At 51.0% G+C, this 15,017-nt stretch overlaps 1 protein-coding gene across 2 annotated transcripts in view; it reads left to right on the top strand.

Moving 5' to 3' along the window:
• The first annotated feature begins 12,843 nt into the window (after positions 1–12,843).
• The window catches only part of ADD3 (adducin 3), a 91,905-nt gene continuing 89,731 nt past the window's right edge, over positions 12,844–15,017 (top strand). For both annotated transcript variants that reach the window (XM_088528636.1, XM_088528635.1), the window contains exon 1: positions 12,844–12,981. The gene's annotated coding sequence lies outside the window, so the exon portion shown is untranslated. The remainder of the gene's footprint in view (positions 12,982–15,017) is intronic.

Below are 15,017 nucleotides of genomic sequence, written 5' to 3'. Positions count from 1 at the left end.
GTCAGCACATAAACCTGAGCACCATGAGAGCACACATCTTTCTAAAATATCTAAAATAAATGATGGGGGACACAGTGAACAGCTCCAGTGAGCTAGGAGGAGCAGAGAGCAGACCCTGGAAAGAGCCCAAGTTTGCACATTGGTTTTTGAGAAATGGAGTGAGTCTGCAGCACAGGAAAGCCCATGGTGGGGCATCGTGGGGGCAGCGGCAGCGTGGCGAGAGAGCAGGATGGGGAGCTGCAGACCTCATGGGGAGCTGCAATGCTCACGGGGAGCTGTAATACTCATGAGGAGCTGCAGTCCTCACCAGGAGCTGTGGGCCTCACGGGGAGCTGCAACTCTCATGGGGAGCTGTAATGCTCATGGGGAGCTGCAAACCTCATGGGGAACTGCAGTGCTCATGAGGAGCTGCAGACCTCATGGGGAGCTGCAATGCTCATGGGGAGCTGCAGACCTCACCAGGAGCTGCAGTGCTCACGAGGAGCTGCAGACCTCACCAGGAGCTGCAGTGCTCATGGGGAGCTGCAGACCTCACCAGGAGCTGCAGTGCTCATGAGGAGCTGCAGACCTCACCAGGAGCTGCAGTGCTCATGGGGAGCTGCAGACCTCACCAGGAGCTGCAGTGCTCATGAGGAGCTGCAGACCTCACCAGGAGCTGCAGTGCTCATGGGGAGCTGCAGACCTCACCAGGAGCTGCAGTGCTCACGAGGAGCTGCAGACCTCACCGGGAGCTGCAGTGCTCACGCTGCTCCTGGCTCCCCAATGACCTCAGACAATCAGTCAGTGCTTCTGCTTCTCCTCCCACCCCAGCTTTGCCTGGGCTGTTTAAACCATAAACTTTGCTCCAGGATGGCCTCTCCCTGCAGGTTTGTGCAGATCTCAGTGCCTCAGGCTCCCCATTTTATTGCAAAATTTGCTTCCTCAGTCCTGGAAAGCAGTTTGAGGCCAGAACCCGAGGCAAACATCCTTCTCTTTGAAATCTGACATCCCTGCTACCTGTAATTATTTTCTTCAGGTTGTCAGTAATTTTCCAAAATGAGAGGCACCATTTTTACATTTTAAAATCTATGTGAACAAACCAACCTTTGCTTAGGCAGAGCTTCCATATCTCACCCAAAGCAGTATCACAGTCAGAGCTTCCTGGCTGCAGGAGCCATGAGCTTTATTCCTAAAGGAAGAAAGAACTACTGCTTCTTTCCTGTTGCTGTTTGCATCCCTCACTGCACTTGAAATACACTGTATCCTGAGTTATTCATACACAGGCTCTCCCATTGTTCCATTTGCTGGTTACGAGTTCTGTCCCTTTGAAGAAATGTGACCCGTGTTATGGAAAAGTGAGACTGATATTCAGCCTGCACGAGATACTCACCGCAGTGACATACAGGAAAAGGATGAGTGCTCTGCACTATCATCATGAATGAAGTACAGGAAGGAGGTGCCACAGGGCACAGGACAAGCTCCTGGGAAACTTCCGCACTTCCCAACGCTGGCTCAGTCTGTGCTCCTGGCCATGCACTTCCATCGAATACGTTTGTTTCCCAGTTATTAAAGGGCTTCCCTGGCACTGCTGCTGCGAGATGTATGCCTCGCATAGGTATGTATAGGATGTTTTTTTTAAGATGGAAATTCAGCAATTCAGACCACCATGTAAGAAATCAATGGCATTTATGTCACGACCACCTGTGCTGGACAGGGCGGGACGACAGGGGGACAGTCATTGGTCCCCTGCGGGTCTGGCCACCCCAGCTCTGCTCCTCTGCTCCCATCCCTACCGCTCGCTGCAGGAGAGGAGGCCGGTGCCGGCGCGGACCAAAGCGCCGCGGGCAGCAGGTGCCTTTCCCTGGAGGAAGGGCAAAGAAGGGCCAGTCCTGCTTACCGAAAGGAAGAAGGAGAAACGACCTCAGCCAGGATTCACAGAATGCAGCAGCAGCTCTGCCAGGAAACAGGCTGTAAAAGTTCCTGTATTTAAAGCTGAGAGATGAGTTTTATTGTTAGAAGTTGTTATAGCAACGCGATGTGCTGGGGAGCAGGACACGCGCGGCGCATTGTAACAGACTCTGACAAGTTCAAGGCTGTCGCCTCGCTGCTAAGTCTTGTTGCCAAGGCAATGCAACATAAGGCAAGAGCCTGGAGAAACGAATCCTGCTGACAGCTCGTGCCAGCAGGCGCTATCTGATTAAAAAGGAACTTTTAAAAGTAATGTTAGCTTAAGCAGCAGAACAGCAGAACAAGAGAAAGGGGATCGGAGGTGGAGAGAGGATCCAAAGGAGAGCCAGCGGGTTAAGGTCAAGCAAGAGGGAAAGTAAAATGTTCCATTTAAAGGCAACGTGGCTAATCAGAACATCTTGGCCTGTAATGCAAAAAGGGCACCACCACTTTGGAGGAAGTGGGAAAATCACAAAATCCTCATTTTCCACATTTGTTTAACTTGGGTAGAACTGCTATAGCTTAAATGGGAACTTTGGCTTTTTCTTTGTGGTTTTGACAGTAAAAATTGTTTTCTCGGTAAATTTGTTCCGTGACTTGGGTACTGTTGCCTCTGTAATAAAAGCCGTAAAACAGCTCTGTTAGCTTTCAATTTGTATTCATTTCCAGCCTTTTTAGCCATGCTTCATGGCAAGATGCTAGCTAGCAAAGAGATGAGGCTGAAAACTAGTTACACTTTCCTGACTCAGGTTCACTGCCAAATGTTGACAGAGCGCTCTGAGCTGGAGCAAACGTGCTACCCAAGGACAACAAGGTCAAAACTGATGAACGATGCAAAACAAGTCAGGTACATGCGATTAAGTTAGTCTCAGCTACCAATATGATATTTTGCTATGTATTATTTGATACGAGGATACTAAAATGCAGGTACTTCTGCGTACCTCAGATACAAAGTGATCTCAGATGAACACACTGACTTATTGACTTGTAAGAGCATAATATGTCTTAAACGATTGCCCCAGCTGTATTGTGTTCCGGTCTTACCTACATCCCACACGTCTTCCATTTTCGTGGAATAACAATGGCTGAAAATGACCGCATGTTTCCTTGCTCAAGGACCGTTTCTGCACATGCATCTTGCAGCACAACAGCAGCGTAAGGTGATACACCTGAAACCACCAAATGGCCCAGAGCGGAGCGTATTCTCCGAGAAACTACTATGAGCTGTGGAAAAGCCATTACATCTGCAAGCATGGGAAACTACGAAATGGGAAGAGATTTGTCAGTTGTGCTGGAGGTTTTTCTTGTGTGAGATTATGTGCAGAGCCATCTCTTGTGACTTTCATTAAAAAAAAAAAAAGCTTTTAATTAACTATGGAATGTTTTTCTTCTAATTTCAAGTTCTTAAAGGGTGGTCCAGGAAGCACTTGCTGGCGATCAGCAGACAGATGTCTAGTCATATGTTTGTAACCATCATATGTTTGTAACCTTTTCAGCAGCTAAATCATATTCAAAGAAGCTAGCAACATGTTTATACCTTACTACTTTTGCTGGTATTTTTCCACAGCTAGCTGTAAGATATTCTAGGATCAGAAGGAAGGGAAAACCTGGTCCAGGCAACTGTGAGGGGAATAAGACAGCATGCAAGAGGATGCTTTTATTAAAAGACTGCCCACTGGCTGGAGAAACGTGAGAATCCCAGAACCAGGCATTAGCATTTTTCTGAATAAGAAAGCAGAAGGAAACTATTTTTGGTCTGGGTTGAATTTCTCTGCTGGTGATTTCACACATACTATTTACTCCTTAATATATCCAGGAAAAGGTTTAAAAGCCATGCAGACTATCCTTGCTTTTTATGAAGAGACGCACACATAGAAGCTGTTGGCAAGTGAAAAACAAAACCATATGGGCAGGACCGGCAGCTCCATCGGCGCTTGCTTGGCCTGCAGGAGCCCGGGGCGTTTCCAAGTCTGAACCCAGCTCCCATCTGCGCTGACGCTGCCCCAGCAGGGCCCTTCGAGGAGGGTCCTGGGCATCTCCACCCCGCCGCGCCGGCCGTGTGGTGCTTCCCCAGGACAGACGGACGCACGGGGGGAGCTCCCGCTGCACCTCGCATGGCCAGAGGGACCCCCTGCTTCCGTCAGCCTCCTACTCCCTCTCCCCGCTGAGCGCCCGGCCGCTCTCCCAGGGACCTAACGCGGGAATTGGAGAGGGCGCCGTCAAGACAGCGACTGAGAGCCGAGTAGACAGAGTTATTTCCAGAATGATTAATTCTGTTACCACATGCTGAAGCTTAAAGCTTAGCATAAGCTTTAAAGGAATGGATTTTGATGTAAAAAGTGTATAAATGAGACAACTGTCAGAACAATGAGTGGTGGAGCGAGCCGAGATGCTTAGCAGAGGACGTGCGGAGCACTCTGTGCTGGCCAGGTCTCCCCAAAGCTCGCTGTAAAATCCCCACCGCCCTGCAGGCTGCAGAACAGCCTAGGGCGCCGTGTGGCTGCTCCAGAGCGGGAAGCCCCGGAGCGCCTGGCTCCCCCGCGGCTCCCCGCGGCCCCGGAGCCCGGGTCGGGACACTGTGGGCTGCCCTGCACGCACATACTCGAATGCTGCGGGTCAAGAGCCGGTCCTGTTAGTGAATAAAAAGTACGTCTTAAAAGGGGCCTCAGAACTGCACCAGCTTCTTATAACCGTGTTATCTTGCCTACTCCGGCACTCTCAAGTGCAGTATTTGAAAACCTGCTGCTAATTTTTAAAAGTCGGCTTCACCCTACTATAGGCAGCTCCCAGAAGGACAGTATTTTGGGTAATCAGTTACATAGCAATGATTATGTTTAACATTTTTCTGGGTTTTTACTCCTGACACTTCTCCCAGACGACTTTGGAGCAGGTAAACAAAACCTAGTAATAGCAGTACGATATCCTCTTCCCTGGTTCCCTGCTTTTAGCCTCTTTAGTCATCATGTCTGCTTGTTCTGCTAACAATACCAAATTGTATGGGCAGCTTTTATTTCCTTTTGAAAATATTTCTCTCTCTTTCTTATAGGTCTCTAATGGATCCACCAAAATTTGGTGGATTTTGTTACATTATATCCACATCTGAAGTCAAATTCTCAGCGTGTTTCTCCATAGTAGCTAATTCTGCTTGGACTGCTCCACACGATCCCCTTTTCCAGTCTTTCCTTATGGCCTCTGAGGAATGCTGCATTGGCTGCGAGGGAATTACTAGGTCTTGGCAAGACATGTTAATATCCTCGCAAAGACTTGTTAGGGACCAAGACATCAGCCTCCAACTATTTCCTCTGATACAGCAGAGCATTCACAGTAGTTCGTTAGTCTTGAATCAACAGATTGACTTGGATTCATTAAAATGAAAGTTCCACCCAAAATAAGACAGGTCTGAAAATACAGCTGGCTTCGTATGGTGTTGCCTGACTGATGGGCAACTTTGAAACAGAAGTACCAAGTGTCAGATCCCATTAGAGAAATCAGCGGCTTCAGTCCAGGGCTGGGAAAAGGCACACACAAGTGGAAGACAGGGCGTGAATTACGGCATCACCTGCTGCACTGGGATTTGAAAGACAAACTATGTACCTCAGTACTTCTGTAAACTCTTGTCTGTCACCATGCAAATTCAGTGGAAATGTTTCTTACCAAAGACCTGCCCATGTTCACACACAAATTTTGTAGCAGAGACGGAAATACACTCCCAGGTTATTGTATCTTTTTTAACACTCAAGGTTATCATTAGCATTTGAAATTACACTGATAATCCCCGAAAGCATCGGAGAGTGAGTATCATATCTGCAGCTGAATCTCTTTGCTAGGAAACTAGTTACACAACATGGAAAGTATTTTTGCTATCTTGCTTTGAACCCCTGATAACAACATCCCAAGTGAAGGGACCATATTATTGAGGCATCACACAGGGAGGAATCGCTCCTGCTGCCCAGCCTGCTGCCACCCAGAGCCCCTGTCCCCACAGCAGAGCGACAAGGTCCAAGTTACAGGTTTGACAGAAGAGGAGCAGTGTTTGCCGACACTGGTCTGAGTCTCAGAGCCTAACTCGGAGGCAATGTGAGCCGTTTGCCTGAAGGTTTTGTGAGCAGCAGCAATGCTAGCCCAGGACCCAGCGGCTGGAGACATACATGCCAGATAATGTATCTGTCAGACACTCAGAAATTCCCAGCTGAGCCCCCTTTCTTGGCTCCGTGTTGGCCTCTTTACACCTCTGGTGTTGTAAAGGGAAGTGAAACAGCCGGTTCTCACGTATACATTCGACAGATTTGAAGAGTGCCCAGACTGTGGAAAATGGAGCAGGGCTACAAAGTCTGCAGCTGATTTCATATCTGAAAGTCAGGCAGGATGCTGGATCTGTCATTCTAGTTTGGTTTGACAATCGGCCAGCTCCAAAATGGCCATTCCCATCTGCTCTAGTGTCAGCTGAGCAGTTGCGTGCCGTTGTCCTATCCTTCACCACCCAAGGCCAATACCAAAGACTAAAGTCTCCCCACCTTTCTGAGGAGTCGTATCACAAATTGCAGTCTTGTGCGATGCCATTTGGTGTCACCCTGCGTCATACGTTTGACACAGGGATCTAAATCAAGAGCTCAGTCCAGCAGGTGCACAAGGACGTGTCCCATTCCAGTGGACCTCACTTGGGCCGCGTATATCCGTAGTTAGGCACATGTTTAAATAACTCAGCAAAGCCATGCTCAAGTGTGGAGGAAAAGTATCCCGGTAGAAAGAGAGGGAAGCAGCTCAATGAAACACACACAAGTAGATGTGTCCAAGCCATCCAGAGGGTAATCCTGTGTATACACACCGCAAATCCGCAGCATACCTCACTGTCCGGCTTGGCAGAACCGTGTCACTGCTCTTGGGAAACAAACATTCCTGATCAAAGCCTGCCCTGTAAAATAATCAAACAAAACTAATGTGTGTCCATGTATACATATACTGTTCACATGGATTTATATGACGTGTTGCATATGTTAATGTCAGTTCATGTCAGGGTGTGGAAACAGATGGGAAAGTTGTAGCTGCATTGAAATAATGGGAATTTTCCTGTAAATTTCAGCATGGCAGAGACTCTTCTCCGAGACTGTAAAAGACTTCTTGTGAAGGAAGTTAATTATACATCAGCCAGACCTTATTACAAATAAGTAATAAGTATAGGCATGTTTTTTGTTTTTACTAATGACATTAATGTCTTTTCTGATCATTTGCAGAACTACAGGGAGCAGATACTTAATTTGTACTAATGCGTCTCCCGCGCTGCTGAAATCTAGGCAACTGTGTTGACGCTTGATTTATTTTCACCATCTCTTTTCAGACAACTCAGTGCTTGTTTTCTGCACCATCTGAGCTTCCTCTTCTGCTGTGTATCACTTCAACATTTTTAGCACTTTTCTTCGTCAATCTGTGTGTTGTTTTGTAGTATATAAGTGACGCCACGTAAAATTACGTATTATCGCAGTTAAAGTGGATTTGTGTTTTCCCTCCTCCACAATTTCCTTATCTCCCTTAGCGAAACAGCTGTAACACCGAACGCCGCTGTGCAGATTCATTTCTCTTTCCCCACTGGAGTCCAAGAGAGTTCAAATATCCCCGGTTAAAACCACTCACTTGTAATTTATGGAACATCAACAGCAGGGAAAGAGACAAAATTTGAGCCCGTTAAAACATGTTCTGAAAAATGGATTTGCTGGGCAAAGAGGAGCAAATAGTTTTCTCTCGCACACTGTGCACATACCTCTGTGATTGATTTGTTTTGTTTCGAGCTTCCAGGGTCTGTTTGCACAGACCTGACCATGGGGCAACGCTGTCCTTCCCTGCTTCCTGGCTGGGAGCAAAGCGGAACAGGCAGCAGACGCAATCTGGTGTCCTTTTCTATGGAAAGCACTGACCACAGTTTGTCCCGCCAGGGAAATGAGTGCCTGAAGTCTATGAGTAATCCACTGACTTCACAGGAACGTCTCTGGATGCGCGTGGGGAGGCTGCTCTCCGCGAGGCCGCGACGGGAGGCAGCGCGAGGCCGAGCTCAGCGCCCGCCCGGTGCCCCGTGCTGCGCCGGGGGGCCCGCGGGCCAGGCCCGCCGCCCGCGCGAGGGGACCCCGCGCCGGCACCCTCGGCTTTCACCCAGCTGAAAGGAGGCCCTGCAAACGCCGGGAATATGCTCAGAAAACACAGATGAGGTCATTCCCTAGAGTCCGCTTAGGTATTTGGGGCCCTGACATGGAGAGGAGCTAAAATCTTACGTGTGAAGAATGATATTTAAAGGGAAAGTAGAACTCTTTTTGTGGTACATTAGCTGTGTGTTACTCTTCACATGGTAAATGATGAACCTCCATCAAAGTTATTTATCCTTATTGTTGGAGATCCTTGAATCTTATTTGCTTTGAAAGGGGGACAGTTCCTGATTAGTTACGGATATGGAATCAAAAATCAAGCTTTATTTCTGAACTGCTCTTTTTGGACAAATTTGAGACTGATTTAATCTCTGTGCTGTCCTACCATGTGACTCATCACCTGTGAAAAGTAATGGTTTGCCAAAGGGTCTTGAACTTGACTTTATGCTCCCAGTTTCAGGACTCCTGTCCAGGAGGAGATTACACCCCGTTTTCCCTTGCGGATCCAGCTAGAACAACGCGTACAACACGGAGAGGCTCACGGCCGCTCAGGGCGGCTCTGCTCCATCCGAGGTCAATTTGTCTTGAGATAAAGAAGAAACGGGAAGTTTACCGCAGAGTCCAGTCCAGTTGTGAGCCCCAATCCATGTGTGCTCCCTCTCCATCCCGCGGCCCGATGCGATGCTGCTTCCCTGCACTGCGCCTGTGATGGACTTCCCAGCCCGGCAGGTCTGGCAGCAGCACGGCCGGATGAAGTGCTGGTTGCATTTGGAGTCACAGTGAATACATGACTCCAAGCAAAGAATTCCTCATTTGTTGTTGAACCAACGTAAACCTTTTGCCTGAGCTCAGACGATGCTGAGCTGGTAAGCGTGGGTTTCTTGCTGCAAAAGGATGTACTGTGCTCCAAATGTATCACCAGAATTATAGATTAGAGATGTCTTTTTAAAAAAATGTGCTCTGAATGTGATTTTTTTTCCAAAAATAACTTGTATTTTGCTCATATTAGAAGAGCAGGATGTTCTTTCCTGTCCTGAAGGGATAAGGAGGAAATGAGAACTATGTTTTTTTAATATGATACAAGCTTCTATTCTTCTGGACAAGTGTTGTGTATCTTGATTCCCTCCCCCGCCTCCACTGGTCCCAGCGTCAGCATTTTGTTCCCTGAGGACCTCATTTTGCTTCCATCCACGCTGATGTTACCCCAGCGAGGCTCTCCTTGGTCTCAGAGGGGTCTCTGCACGTTTACACCCCTCAGATCCTCACGCCGTGTGCACTCGAAGCGAAGCAACCGCTGAAGACAGCGCCTGCTGACTGTTTCAAACCCTGTTTGGAATGAGACGCAGCCCGTCTGCAACCCGAGCGGGGGCAGGAGGCATCCCTTCCTGCCCTCCGCGTTGGAAGGAAAGAGCCTCTGCTTTGGAGGAAATGTGAACGTAATGGACTGTACGTTTGCGCTCCATTGTACTGAAGTCTGACAGGAAACACTTGGGGTTCGATTCAGGAAAAAGTAAATACTATTTCTTCATAATACTCCTGTAGCCCCCACTTATTCTGCAGTATTTGACTGCCTCTGCCTTTAATGTGTATATTCTCACAGATCTCTCCAGAAGACCAGAAGGAAATGTGGCCACTGGGGAGCGGGGACGGCATGGGAAGAAACTGCTGCCACTTCCAGCCAAGAACCCTCCTAAGTGACAGCACCAGGCCGGCAGCTCTCTCCCGTCCAGCCAAAGGGACTCTAGAGCAGCTGCCCTTATTGACTTCCACCATGGCACTTTGCTGCAGGAAGACAGGCACTTCTTCAAGTACGGACACCTCAACCTCTTTGGCATTTCCTAAAAGAAAACCCAAAGCCCTGAGCTCCGCCAGTGTGCTGGAAGCAGGGCAGCTGAAGAGTAACCGTCTTGCTGTGAAACGTCTCAAGAAAGCAGCTGTAATTTTGGAGCAGCTTCCTGCATGGGAGCCGTCTCCAGCCCCTGCTCCCACGGCAATGACCCCATCGCTGTGACAGGGTCTCCTGTCATGCGCGAGGGGCCTCAGCAGGACCTGACTATGGCTTCATCCTGGGGCCAGGGGGAAAAGCACCCAGGTCCCGGCATTTAGACAGTGTGACCTTCACCGGTGTGACAGGAGCTGAGTGCTCTTGGGGTTCAGCGCTGCCCCTGGAAACACCTTTCCAAAGCTTTCCAAACCAGCTCGGCTCGTGGATGCCATCCGAGAGGCATGGGAGGCTTTTTGTTACACAGCTTCTCAAAGCTGTAACGACTGCAGAAGGAAGCAAAACCCCCCACACAACCCAGAAGAGACAGATTGAGGACATAATGCCCTTGATTGAAATAAAGAGGCACCCAGGAAGCCTTATAGTATGTCCTTTTTTTTTTTCTTTTAAACTAGAGCTAAAGTAATTTGGCATGCAAGTCCCCAGAGCCGCTTCCTAAACCACAGCTGCACGAGGAATTATCTAGCTCTTAGCTGAAGTAACTCTTAAAAAAAAAAAAAAAAAGACATGTAGGTCATTAAAGTGCTAATAAAAAACGTTGATGAATCTCTGAATCTCTGAGCAGTGCTCTGATTATCTCTCTGTGGGGAATGAAGAACTCATTAACATGAGCTCCATGCCACTCCCTCCTCCCTTCTCCGAGTCTGGCATAAAGCAAGGAAACAAATGTTTGTGGCTTGGCCAAGTTTCTAATGAGTAGCTCGGCGAGGTCCGCTCATTAGATGCACGACTTTCCAGAGGGTGAAAAGGCTGCAGCTCCGGGGGAAGGGGAAAAGAGTTTCCGCGGTCCTCAAAAAAGCAAACGCTTCACCTGGTTCGCAGATTTTCTGCAGGAAGTGTAATGAGAGTTTGACGCTGAGAACAGGTAGAAACAGAGTAAAGACCAAGGAGAGCAAAAGAGCGCCCACTTTGACCCTCCAGAAATGCAAGGCCGTGGTAGCTTACTGTGAGTTTGGTTTTGCTCCTCAAGCCTTTCTGTAAACGCGGCAGCACCGGCAGGAGCTTCCCCATCCGCCGCGCCATCGGCAGCGCGGACCTTCCCTGGCGGCAAGAGGCCGAGGCCAGCGAGTCCTCAGCACCTCCTGACACCGTTTCGCAGGGAGGCGCAAAACCTCCCTAAGGGATGGCGAAAGTCTGTCCCATGCAGGAAAGTTTCTTCTTGATCCTATTTGTAATCCTTTTATGGCTTGAATCATGAGGATTTGTCATCTCCATAATCTTTTTAGGACTAAAGCAATTGTAGAGCTTATCCTTATGCCTAGGGGAAGAAAACTCACCCTACAATAAGCACCAAAGGCATCTTTACATGACTCAAACCCTTCCACTGGGGTACGTGATGGGTGCCTCTGAAACTCAAGTTTGAGGGTGTGCAGTCAATGTCACACAGCACTTGAGCACTATCATCAACCTCCTGAGACATCAAGTCTATCCCCTGCTACTACAGCCAACACATCATATAATGACTTTAATAAGCTTCATTTCAGAAGCAGCGAGATTTTCCATCCCCAACGCCCCTATCAAAAGGTTATTCCAGAGCCTAGTTGCTCTAATGGTCAACAGCCCTCCTTGCATTTGCAGCCATACGTTCATGCCCAGTTGCACTTGCACCAGCACTGTCCTCCAGATAAGCAAGTTACCTGGGTCAGGGCATAGAATTTGGGATAAGCCCCAAAACACCGTTTTCATTGCCATGTCACCTCTCTTCCATAAACATGATTAACTTTGGCTTTTCTCAGCTTTTTGGGGTTGCGCCTCCCTCCATCGCAGCCCCACTCCCGTCTCCCTGCCGACCGCAGAGGCCCGGAGGAGCCCTGCAAGCGCAGGCAGGAGGCAGGACCAGACGTTTCTGTGCCTAACCCTACATGAAGCTGGACGTGCGAGTGATCTTACACCTGTAAGCAATATTGCTGATTTCAAAGGGAGCTTTTAAGCCTTTAAAGCATATTTTAGACCAATTTTTAAATTGCTTATAAAGCGCAGGGTGTTTTTTTTAGCACAGAAAGGAAACGTGCCACCCAGCACTTGCGCAGCTCGGAAGGGCCGGTGGGAGCCCCGCTGACAGCGGGTGCCCCGTGAGGGGAGCGCGGGGCCGGTGCCCGGCGGCGGGAGCCGGGGCAGGCGGAGCCCGGGCAGCCCCCTCGGAGCTGCGTGCACGCACACCTCCCCTTACACCGCCTCTTCATTTTATTTTTTTCGCCTTTTCCCACCTCTGCGGCGCCACGCATACATACATATATACACATATATATGTGTATATATATATGGAGTGTTACATATGTGTGTATATGTATATATATGGAGTACATGTATATGTGTGTATATACATGCCCCTGCGCAGGCTGAGCCGCTGCCCCGGCCCGCGGCGGTGTCGGTGCGGGTGGCGGTGCCGGTGCGGCGGGGCGGGCGCTGCGGGGAGGGGAGGCGGCCGCCCCAAGCCCGGGCTCGGGCCCGCACTGCGGCTCCGCGCGCGCCGGCGACCCGGGCCGCAGCGGCGCGTGAGCGGCGGCGCCGCGGGCGGGATGGCGGCAACAATGGAGGGGCCGGCGGCTGCGGCGGGGGGGCGGCTGCGGCGGGCGGGCCCGCGCCAGCTCCCGCCTCCATCGCTGCGGAGCCGCCGCCTCCTCCCTCCCTTCCCGCCGCGGCACCGCGGGCGCCGCCTCCGCCATCCCGGTCCCCCCCCGCCCCCGGCTTCAAACTTGTCCGCGCGGCGGCGGGGCAGGGGCGGCGGCGGGCGCTGCGCGCGGCCACACGGTGCTCCGCGGCGGCGGGCGCGCGCAGAGGAGGAGCCCAGGTGTCCCTTCCTGCCACATCGTGCTCCGCCCCGCTCCGCGCCCGCCCTCGCCCGCCCGCGGAGGAGCCGCGGCCGCCCGCGCTGCCGGAGGCGGGAGCGCCGGCATGGAGTGAGCACAAAGCGCCGCCGAGGTAACGCCGCGAGCGGGGCGCCGCCATCCCCGCCGCGCCGCCATCCGCGCCGCCGCCTAACGGCCATGGCGGGGGGGCCGCGGCGGGATGAACTTGGCCGCAAGATGTCGGCTGGGGGGGGGGGAAGTTCGGGCGGGAGGGAGGTGCCGGTGCCGCGGCGAGACCTAAAATGTCGCCTCCCCCCCGCCCTTCACCTTCCTCCCGCCCGCGGCCTCGCGGAGTCCGAGCCCGCGCATCCCGCCCGTGTGCGCGCGGTGTGTGCTCGTGTGCGCGCGGTGTGCGCGTGTATGTGCGTGTGTGCGCGGTGTGCGCGTGTATGTGCGTGTGTGCGCGGTGTGTGCGCGTGCATGTGTGTGTGTGCGCGGCGTGTGTTTGGGCTGTGTGTTCGGCGCGTGTGTGCGGTGTGTGCACGGTGTGCTTGGGCTGTGTGTTCGGCGCGTGTGTGCGGTGTGTGCACGGTGTGTTTGGGCTGTGTGTTCGGCGTGTGTGCGCGGTGTGTGCACGGTGTGTTTGGGCTGTGTGTTCGGCGTGTGTGTGCGCGGTGTGTGCACGGTGTGCTTGGGCTGTACGTTCGCCGCAGATGTGTGTGCACAAAGGCTGTGTGACCCCGTCCCGCGTCCCCCGGGCCTGCCGCTGCCTCCGGCAGCTTGGCACAACCGCTCCTGCATCAGCTCCAGGGAGACACGCAGCGCCCCGGCACCACAGTCACTCTATCTATCTATCTATCTAATTATTTAATGGTTATGATGATGGTTTTTGTCTGGCTGTGCTTCCCTGCAAGGCGACGCAGGTCGCGCCGCAGCAGCCATCCACGGGTGCCACATGCAGCGCTGCGCTCCGGTGCGGAGCCGAGCACTGCTGCCCGCCTGCTCCGTCAACCCCGCCAGAGCTGGGGAGTGATTATCGCAATTGCGGCTGCCTTGGGCCTGCCGCCAGGCTCGAGAGTCCAAAGCGAGCCTCGGAAAACTTAAAATCTGTGATCTCTGCAAGAGTGAGGCTTTCCGAATGTTTAATCATATGCAGCTCCACCTTTGCTATTTATACTGCTGTGCTGAGCTCGAGAATACCATTTCAAAGTGCAGGCACGTATATTCTCATCGCTGCAATATTTGCATGTCTGCCAGAGCTGTACCTAGTGATGTGACTAACAGCTGTCACGTTTGGTTCATTTTTGCACTCTTCCTAGTCTCGGGGGATTAATTGGGGCCATATAGTGCAGTGTTTTCTTAACAGTATGGCTTTTTGTTATTATGTGTTGTTATGTGCTCGTATGGGCAAAGACAAAATTCAGGGTTTGTGCCTTGCGCTTTAGGATTCAGGACTGAGGGTTTATAACAGACCTTTGGGATTTTGTTCCCCGGTTGCTGTCTCACCCTCCAAGAAAACTTTGGAAAGTTTAGTTCCGAATGCAAAGTGGATTTATAGGTTGGTCCTCGTCCTGGAACTCAGGGTGCTCTGGCAGATGAGCAATCTGCATTGCCAAATGACTTGATTTTGGTGCCAACGCCTTGGGCTGGCTTTGTACAAGGGGTGTGGAGCATGCCTTAAAAATGGAGATCTCCTCGACTCGTGTGGAGGTGGCCAGCTCTTCTTACGTTTGCTCAAAAACGTTTGGGTTTCTTGCCTTTGATTCTGTCTTCTTGGCAGTGTTGGATTATGGGCTGTGGAGCCTGTACCTGCTGCTTTTCATCCATCAGTACTGGACCATGTTAAGGGTACAGATATGATAATAAACAGAGGGAAAATATGTAGTTGCACCTGCCCTGTCTGGTGCTGCCACACGGAGCAAGAAGTTCTTAAAAAAGTGGTCCGAGTTAATGGTGACGAGATCCTGGGACAAGAAGTAATCAGCTGAATCACTTACCGTGCCGGGACTTGATGATCTTAAAGGTCTTTTCCAACCATAAGGTTTCTGTAAGTTCTCAATAGCTTCATTTGAGGCCTCTGCAGTGATATCCAGTACTTTGTGGTGAATGCAAGTGTGAAGTCTGGGAATGTGGTGGGTTCTTGCGTCGATATAGAAAGATTTGGCTAAA

The sequence above is a fragment of the Tinamus guttatus genome, unplaced genomic scaffold (genome assembly GCF_059628265.1).
Source record: "Tinamus guttatus ecotype Peru unplaced genomic scaffold, ASM5962826v1 Tinamus_guttatus_pri_ptg000314l, whole genome shotgun sequence".
NCBI lineage: Eukaryota > Metazoa > Chordata > Aves > Tinamiformes > Tinamidae > Tinamus > Tinamus guttatus.
The sequence above is the reverse complement of the archived record's forward strand: the minus strand, read 5'-3'. Positions and strand labels throughout refer to the sequence as shown.